Source organism: Plectropomus leopardus, chromosome 6 (assembly GCF_026936395.1).
Source record: "Plectropomus leopardus strain MGB_pleo_1.0 chromosome 6, ASM2693639v1, whole genome shotgun sequence".
Lineage (NCBI taxonomy): Eukaryota > Metazoa > Chordata > Actinopteri > Perciformes > Serranidae > Plectropomus > Plectropomus leopardus.
This window is the reverse complement of record NC_142181.1, coordinates 22,559,553-22,569,058: the sequence shown is the minus strand read 5'-3', so window position 1 is coordinate 22,569,058 and position 9,506 is coordinate 22,559,553.

Here is a 9,506-nt window from a genome sequence, read left to right as displayed (position 1 = left end):
TCTTGGGTTTTTGTCTTTGAACTGTGACTATATATTATGATAAATTACTTTCCCACCCCACCTGCAGCTAACCCCCGCACCATGCAGTCCATCAGCTATCCTCTAATATATCTAAATTAGACTGATCATTGAAAAGGATTGAGAACATCCATAACAATGTAAGACTGCATATAATGTCAGCAGGAGCCTGTGATAAACAAGTAAAAGATAAATATATATATGTACCTATAAAAGATAAAGATATATATATATATATACCTCTACATGAAAATGATAATTAAAAAAAGGGATGGGAATAAAAGACGGAGATGTGTCAAAATCATTAATTATTGCAATCTCCCTTGAAGTCTAATATTTCCTGTTTCAAAACATACATATTTAATGCTTGTTGTAAGGGTAGGAAGTGACTGTTGCTTCCAGGAGATGGCAAAAAAGTCTCATGACAATTAAGGAAGTAAATGCTCTAATGGCGCGTGCTGTTTGAGTAAATTTAATTAAGGCACACATGGGTTAGGGGAAGAAATATAATTTTGGCACATTATTAAGGAGACTAAAAATAAAAGACCAAAATATGTACAGTGATGTGATAATTGGACTTTGCATTGAGGTCTAAATCGCGATAAGCCTGGTGTTAGTTAAGCAGATGTTTAACACAATATAAAGCTATCTGACCATATCTTCCATTAAGAGAGAAAAGTACTTTATGCACTAGGTGAGGTGTTGGATTCACACTTCTAACTCCCCTCAGTGAATGAGAATATTTTACACATAATATCATAAAATATTAATATGAATCACTTTTATTTTTGGAGGCAGTGTAATGGAATTATATAATCCTATGAGTTGAAAGAAAGGAAGAGTTAGCCAAAAACCATTAAAATAATTAAGACAGATCCAAAACAGTGATGAAACTAAAGATTTTTGAATATACCAAAACAGCCAAAAGTGAGAGCATACAGCTTCTCGAGCCAGCCTCAAGCCATTCGTAGAACTGCAGTTTTTTGGCACTTCCATGTTGACTTTACTTTTCAGCTCCATAAGATACCACTTGTTCAATCCTTGCCTGATAAAAGATTTCAATGACGATCAAATAATAGTGAACATAATTAGGTAAGGTAAGGCAAGTTCCTAATGCTTTTAAAAAGAACTGTGTCGCTTACGTGACAACTATCTGACAATATTCAAGAATTATCTTGACACTTCCTCAGGATTTTTGTTACAAGACAAACAAATTTTAAACTGAATTTGCAACGCTGAGGCTGTAACAACAGACTGGGATTACACACTTAACCTGATTTATGAGAAGAGTCAAATGACAATACACTTCCAAAGTGCAGGGTTTTAGATGTCAAGTGTGAGGAATGTACATGGATGGATGGACAGGATTACAGGGTAAAGAGGTTGTCTAATGGAGAGGATTCACTGTTACGCAACAATCTGTTGCCCCATAACTGGAAACAAAGATGCTTAAATGTTGAGATGTTTAGAGCAAAGTGGGGGTGAAGGAGAAGGGGCTAATGGTGCACATTAGCGTAAAGCTTTTTGTGTGGCCATATTGTGGGGCTGACTCACAGAGACTCAGGAGCTCAGTGCAGGATGTACATTACCATGCATCCAGGAAAGCCCCACATCGATCTACACTCTGCCGGTATCCCTACAGAACTAAATACAATTTTAATCAAATATTTTCTGGATGACTTCCATTTTTACCCAACTAGTATGTGCTTGTGGTAGCTCTTAGTGAGAGGAGCTGTAATTGTGTTTGTGTTTCTGTGTGTATATTTGTATAAGTTTGTAAGCGCCATGGTGAGATATCCTATTTTCTGTGGAGGGAGATAAGCGAGTAAATGAATGGCGCCATCTGAATGTATAGCACCTAACAGCATTAACATTATTGTCCTGTCTGTGAACCATAATCGGAATGGCTCTGATTCACTAAATCCTTAATGGAATAAAGCTGGATGATGAAAGAAGCTGCTGACAAATGGGAGAAAGGGGAGAAAAGCAAGGGGAGAATGACTTTGTCAAACTTTTCCCATTTGGCGACCAAGCCAGCGTATAATTGCTGAACATTCAGAGTGGAAAGCGACTGAGGTTGTGCATTTTATGAGCAGTTTGACGAGTTGAAATATGACATGCGTCTGGTGCAGTTGAGACAAAGCATAAGACTTGAGCAGTAAATGTAGGGATCTACTGTATGGTGAGTAAATTAGCATGTCTAAACATGCTAAGCAGCATCACTGCAAAAGAAGAAGAGAAAAAAAGGGAGACTGAAAGAGAGAAAAAATTAAACTGCAAGTGAAAATTGCATGATGCAACAAGTTTATACACTAACTGAATCATGCTCTCTCTCTCTTCCTCTCTCTCTCCCATGCACACACAAACACACACACACACACACACACACACACACACACACACACATTCATGCATACATGCCAAAAATGTAATCTAAAACACAGTAACATTTTCTCTAGAAATCCACATGGCAGATTAACCACATTCCAAAGCTTTCATCCACACATTTTCTTTTATTGTAATTCTTAATTAGCATAAGTGTTTTTATTGTAAACTGCTGCCACGACACAGAGAAACAATTAATGACTGTGGTTGTACACAAAAAAAAACTGATCTTTAAAAGTTTTAATTGTAAAATGGCATGCCTAAATAAAGCCATGTGGCAAACTGCCAGTCCAAACAAGTCTAGAGTCAATGTCTTAGACATAAAAAGGACATATTAAATGTCATGCGAAGGTTTTTCAGGCGTTGCAGTTAAGGGTCTCCCCTTGTCAGACTGCTGCTTGTCAATATTCTGCACCATGACAGGTAGACGGAAAGGAAAGGGTAAAACACAGGAGAGAGGAAGACTTAAAAGGCAGATGAAGGGACAGCACACAGAGAGAAGGGAGATGTGACAACGGGACGCATTAGTGACAGAGAAAGGGACCAAGGGGTGAATAAATAAAAGAGGAGCAGAGAAAGAGGACAAGGGAATGAGGCTGAATATAGAGCTAAAAACAGAGGGAAAACTGACAGATATGAAAAAGAGAGAGGAAGCAACAGAGTGTTACATCTGGGAGAGGAGGGTGCGCCAAGACCGAAACAATCCATCCTTTCTTGTTATTGGAGGCAAAGAAAAGGACAGGAAGGCAGCAGTGCACCATGGGAGTTCCGAGGCATTTAATTGGAGATGAAGAGAAGCAGGCTAAGAGCCAGGTTCAAACTGAGAGGCACTGAAGAAAATAATTTGATGTTAAGGAAGAACTATCAACCGTATCTCAATCTTAACTTGGAAACAAGAACTTTCAAGTTCTGTCAAGAAGTAAGAAAACCTCATTCAAAATCACACTGACCGAGCAAATAACTGACTAAAGCCTCTTTCTCACATAGTTACCGGTAAATTACTGGGACAACCTTTCAGTCACTTGGGATTTCCACTATTCACACTTGCACAACATTCAGGAACATTACCGTCTTGAGCCTTTTCTCACATGCCATGTCAATGCGAGAATAGATGGGGCAAGGGGCAGTCCAGAAGGTGGTAATGCAACACTTATGCTTATTCTCAGGAGCTGTTCACATGCCACTGTTCTTATAATGTATTTCATATTCATTGCAGTGGCTTGTTATCAAATCACATGAAAAACCATTGGTGTAATTGCTAAACCATAAACAGGTTGTGAATTCAAATATGTCATCAGAGGAGTCTTGTGATTGGTTTGTTTGCTCTATATCAAAGCTTCTTTCGTCAGACAGACATAACCCTACACAATCCTACAGTGTTACTTTCCGTAAGCCCAAGGTCAAAACAGGTTAAACCAACATAAGCCAATATTTTTCAGACCATTCGTTGAGATATTTCACTGAGTTACAAGGGCTAGTAGAACTGCAGCTGGCCTGGAAGTGAAGTCATGACTCAGGCTCTATATAAGTTTCTCCCCTTTCTCTGTTTTAACCAAAAAATGTCTACAGTCATTACTTAACTCTTCTTAAACAACCTCAACTTTATACACTACTACTTACAGTATATTGAACTAAATAACTCCCTTAACTTTTAGGAGATTAATGTTTTTGTTTCCTCCCCTCTTCACCTTCTTTTACCTAGTCCTGCTTTCTCAGACCCATTAAACCAAAGAACAGATATGCCATTCTCTTAATCTTCATATTAGATAGCTGTATGGTCTGGTGAGCTCCATTTTCCAAGCCTAATAAGGTGACAGAAAGGATTACAAGAGGAGCTTCAAACACTTTGCTTCCTCACTTTTATCCACTGAGCTGTTCATATTGGCTGATTAATATTAGGGGGTCAAATACAGATTAAAATACAGAATTAAAGACCAGTCGAAAGAGGATTGAGGTGATGCAGGATCTGGTGCTACCTGAATCCAGCCGTGGCTCAGACACTATAGAGTTTCTTGAGCAGCTGTTCTTGTGTGATAATGTGTCTGAGTCACGGTGCTTTTGAGATTTATTCAGACACAGGTTCATGAGAAATCGCCTGCCTCAGGTTTAGCTGCCCACATGAATACACTCAAGCTGAAGGTCATACAGAGGAGCACGGTGGTGGGTTGGGCACAGAAGCAGGAAATAGCTAAGAAATTAGACAGACAGGCTCTAAATAAAACATCAAGTCACTATTGTCTTGAACACATTTTGACCTCTACAGTTCTTTTTATTTTTTTAAATACTTTTCAGGTGTGTGATGATACCTTCAACCTGATAAAACCTAATTTTGGGCAAAACAAATATTGCTCCATGCTGTATGAGACCAGGGAAGACAAAGTTAAACAAAAGAGCCTGTGGCAAAGTACATCTGCAGCACTTTGATTGCTGTGTTATCTAAATGACACAAACATTTCCTGTTTCCATTTAGTAAAAAAATATGAGAATTAAGTACTGTCCACTCACCAGGAGATTTGTTTATTAAACGATCTCTTGAAGCAATATTTAGACATTTTGAGATATTTGCTGTCCTGCATAAAGTTAGATGAGGAGGTTGATACCAATGTATGCAGGAAATGTCAGCTACTGTTTGTTAAAGGCGTTGCAAGCAAAAGTTAAAGCTATATACAACCACAGATTCTCCAGGTTTGGAATTTTGCCTCGCATTTATTTCAACATTCTGTCCACAATTTTCCAAGGTTCCTCTTGGATGCACGCTTCTTATGGTCTGGCACCTAATCGCTGCCCTTATAGAGAGTCCCAATATCACCTGCGCACTTAGAACGTCCTGAACAACGGCCTATTGTTGTGTGCCTATTGTTTTGACGGCCCAACAATTTCAGGCCCCTTAGTCCAGAAAATGTTCCATAGGTCTGCAAGTCCATTTTTCTGATGGCCCTTTATCCCAAAAACAATTGGCCATTTCTCTGAAGTAGTGTTAAAACATAAAATGCACACTCACAGAAAATCCATCCGCCAGAAAAGTGAAAAACACCCAGGCTCAGTGGCTCAAATGCTGATGGAAAACACCATGAAGGGTCAGTCAAAACACCCAAAAAAAGCTAGCCTGGCTGTGTTCAAAATTAAACCATCCACGTACTGGCACCTCAAGGCCCAGACACACCAAACCAACATTGAAAAACTATTAGTGACAAAGGCCCACTATTGCATTGCTTTCTGCTGTCTTTGTCTCGGCCATAAAAGTTGCTTTATGCTCGAATGACGATTATGGTTTCATATGAAATTATTTTTATTTTATTTAACCTTTATTTATACAGGTAATCTCACTGAGAAACTGGGCCTCATTCTCAGGAAAGACCTGTTTCCAACAACAAATTGTTAGAGCTAATGAATTCAGAGGTACTAACATGCCGTGCTATCATCTAAGGAGGGGTTAAGAAAGTTAAAAACTAAAAAGGAAACTAAAAGGAAACTAAAAGGAAAAATGGTATGGTCATTTCACATGGGTGCCTTGATCTCTGACCTCAAGATATGGGTTCAATGAGTACCCATAGACATGCCCACTTTATGCTTTTGCTGTTATTTAATTTATAATCAAGACAATCTGGTAAGAATTACTTTACCTTGGACTTCACAACTGTTATTTAATTGAAAACTTGATCATAAAATGAGATTTATCATGATTAACTATTGAAATTCTGCAACTGATCGTGATTTTGAAAATAATGTAAAAAAAAATAAATAAATAAAATAACTAGTTTCTAGCTCCAGCTTTATATTGGATGGGAAGCCATGAGAGTGTAATTCTCAACAAGAAAGCAATTAAATGTCAAAGCAAACCTTGTAAAGAAGCACAGTGACTAATGACAAAGCTGATCACTTTGGGATCTAACTTTGGGAAACTGGGGCTACAGAGCTAAACCGATAACATTAATCGGAACTGAAGTAAAACAGCACATGATGCAGCTGCTGAGATGAACTCTCGATAAATCTGTTGAAATAAACATCTGAGACAAAATGCTGAGAGAAGAGTTGAGCTGCATACAGCCTATAGGTCCTATATGCCAAACTGCCTGTCTCAGCAATAGGCTCCTCTCACTCTTCCTAAATCACTGTGAATTAATTACACCTCCTGTGATTTAAGAGCCAACTACCACTGTCCTGTTGGCTTGGTGATAACCTCAGTGAAAAGACTGCTTTATGAGCGTAACACGAGATAGACGAAATAAGGAAGAGTACGGGAGTGAAAGAGAGAAGGAGCTGTTGAGGAAACTCATTAATGAGAGGGATGGATTAGGGGTGTTTCATATAAACACTCTTACATGAGTGGCATACTGATTTAAAATGATCTACCCTGAAGTGCAGATTTGTATTTAAGTTTCAAAAAATCTATCTCTGCACTAAGAGGGTGATCCCAGCCTCCCCCCTACTCCCCACTACTACTCAAGCTGGAGGTTGAGGCTGTGGTAGAGTTGACTTGAATACATTTTGGCTCCTCACTCATGTGACTGTTCACTTAATCCTCCAAGCTGTCCACAGAGTCCTGTCACAAAGATGAAGTTTAGCCTACACCACAGCTGTTGCAACAGATTGTTTCTTCTCTTTCTTCCTGTGGGCTCTGGTGTCACACTGGGATCTTTCTTCAGGCTTTGTCTCTTTGTATACAGCTCTCATTCTCTGTCATTCTCTGCTGCTTTACTCGTCCTCAAATAGCATCACAGTCAAGTAAAGACAAATGACTTGCTAATTAACTGACATTAAAGGATATCGCACAATATGTTAATTGGACCTACATCATGCCTCCCCTGACCTCCTTCTCTCTTTCCTTTCTTCCCGTCTTTGTGTGCTGCACTTAACGCCGAGGGACATCCTGTCACCATGTGAATGGTGGCCGTTCATCTCTGAGTACAGCTGTGCCCTCAGTGCGCTCTTTGTATGACCCATATTCTGTTAGCAAACTGCCCGGACAGTTGTTATGTACCTCCCTGACTTGTTCTTCTTCCTCTATCTAAGAGCGGAAATATTCAGTAAACTGTAAATTCTGTAAATGAAGTTTGGTAGAGGTCCAGGGTCATAGCACGCACCTAAAAACGACATGTGGTGCTCTAATTGTAGTTTGAAGGTTGTAGTTCAACTATTTCCCTGCATTAAAACGTCACTAATAATGCTGGGTATAGATGAAAGAAATATTACTGTGTAGCGTTTCAAATTACTGCCTGTGACTATGACAGAACAATTGCAACATTAAATGGTTGAATACAAACGCCTTTTGTAATATACTATTTCATGACAATCCACAAAAAGTTTGTAATGATCTATATGCGGCGTGCACAACTTCATACATTGTCAGATTTTTGAAGACTGCAAGTAGATGACCCCAACGGAGGGTGAATACGGGGTCGGTACCAACAGATGGATGCCCTCTTGTGGCCATCATACAGTTAACGGTTGAAAAAACTTTATGCTTAGTTATTTACTTACACTTTTGCATAGTCACTTAGTTTGCTTAGTTACCACTACGTGTTAAAGTGGTTTGTGGGTTAATGTGATGATGCATGATAATTTGAATCCAATAAATTATATAAATCTATGATTATGTCAAAGTGGACTAAAGAATTACAGACTTAAGGGGGATTTAAGGAGCACATACTATATCTCTGCCTCTGAGGTTTTCAGAGGCTGGTTTAACCTTTCCAAAGGCCACTTCATAAAAGTCATCAGTTGCAGGAGCAGTCAGTTAAGGATCTACTGCACTGACATGGGGATGTCAAAAATAACAGTCTTCAAAAAATAACAGTCTTCAAAAAAGTACTAGATGTTGATCAGCCTTAATTAATCTTAAGAAACTGATAAATAATTTTATTTCTGACAAATGTATCAGTCAACACCAACTTCCATGCATGTCTTGTACACATTTGCCAAGTCCATCAGGTCTATAGACATCATATAAGATGGACAATACATGTCTACTTCCTCCCACTTTACAAAAATGAAGCCGAAGTCCTGTCTACAGGCGCAGCCATCATGCACTGGTGATGTAATCTGGAGCCAGAGTCTGCACAGTGGCAATTGGGAAGTTTAGCTTCATTCACCTGTCTACACAGCTGTCACTCATGATGTCACACCTCCTTTTGATAACATTAAAAACTAAAACCAAACTAAAAAAAAAAAAAAGAAACACTTTAACATACCACATATGAACTACAGGAAATTTTTTTTGGGAAAAAAATGCTTGATGTGTACTTTGATTTTGTAGTGTGGCCCAGGGCCTATCTTCTAACAGTAGGGACAGTGTTTATGACTGATATTGCGGCCAGTCACCAAGGGGGCAGTTGAGATGTTTTAGCTTCACTCCCATTGGGCTGCCAATACCTGTTTGTTTTGTTTTACCTACAGTTTTGTTTTGCTCCTTTTTAAAATTAGACTGTTCTCATGCACTGTTTTTCCTGTACTTACAAAAGGTAGTGCATCAGAATTCTTATATAACCCACATTATCTTGAGCAAGTCATTTGTATATGACCCACATAACCAGAAAGACTTTGATCATGTGACCAATGCATTGATGGCAGTGGCGATTCTAGAGTCTGTTCGGGCCCTAGGCAAAAATTCACAGGGGGCCCCTCCAACCAGCATCATTTCTCTCCCCAACGTGTCACCACCGATTCTACAAGTTGAATTGGCCCAAAAACCTCCAACAAGTGCAGAGCAGTGCCGCCACTGTTGTTCACACAGCTCTGACCAGAGCCTCTAACAGCCCTGACAAAGCCCTACCCCCGACAGGCGGCCTGGTGTTACCCAGTTTTAAAGTGCAAAGCATATACACTACAATCAATTAAAGGTAGAAAACTGAACTTACACTTACCATTATCATCATTTGGAGGGGCCACTTTATCCCTCTCTTTTGCTGATGTCAGAAACTTAAGTAATAATCCTGAGGAAAGATTAAAAAAAAAGAAGTGATATAGTGTATGAAACTTATAATAGTAATATGTTAGTCAATTTATAATGCTTTCACATTATAGAGTTAGAATTCAGCCTGTGAATGTTTCCCTTTGGCATAGCTTTCACTATCCATAGTTTATTTACATTTAATTTGAGAGGG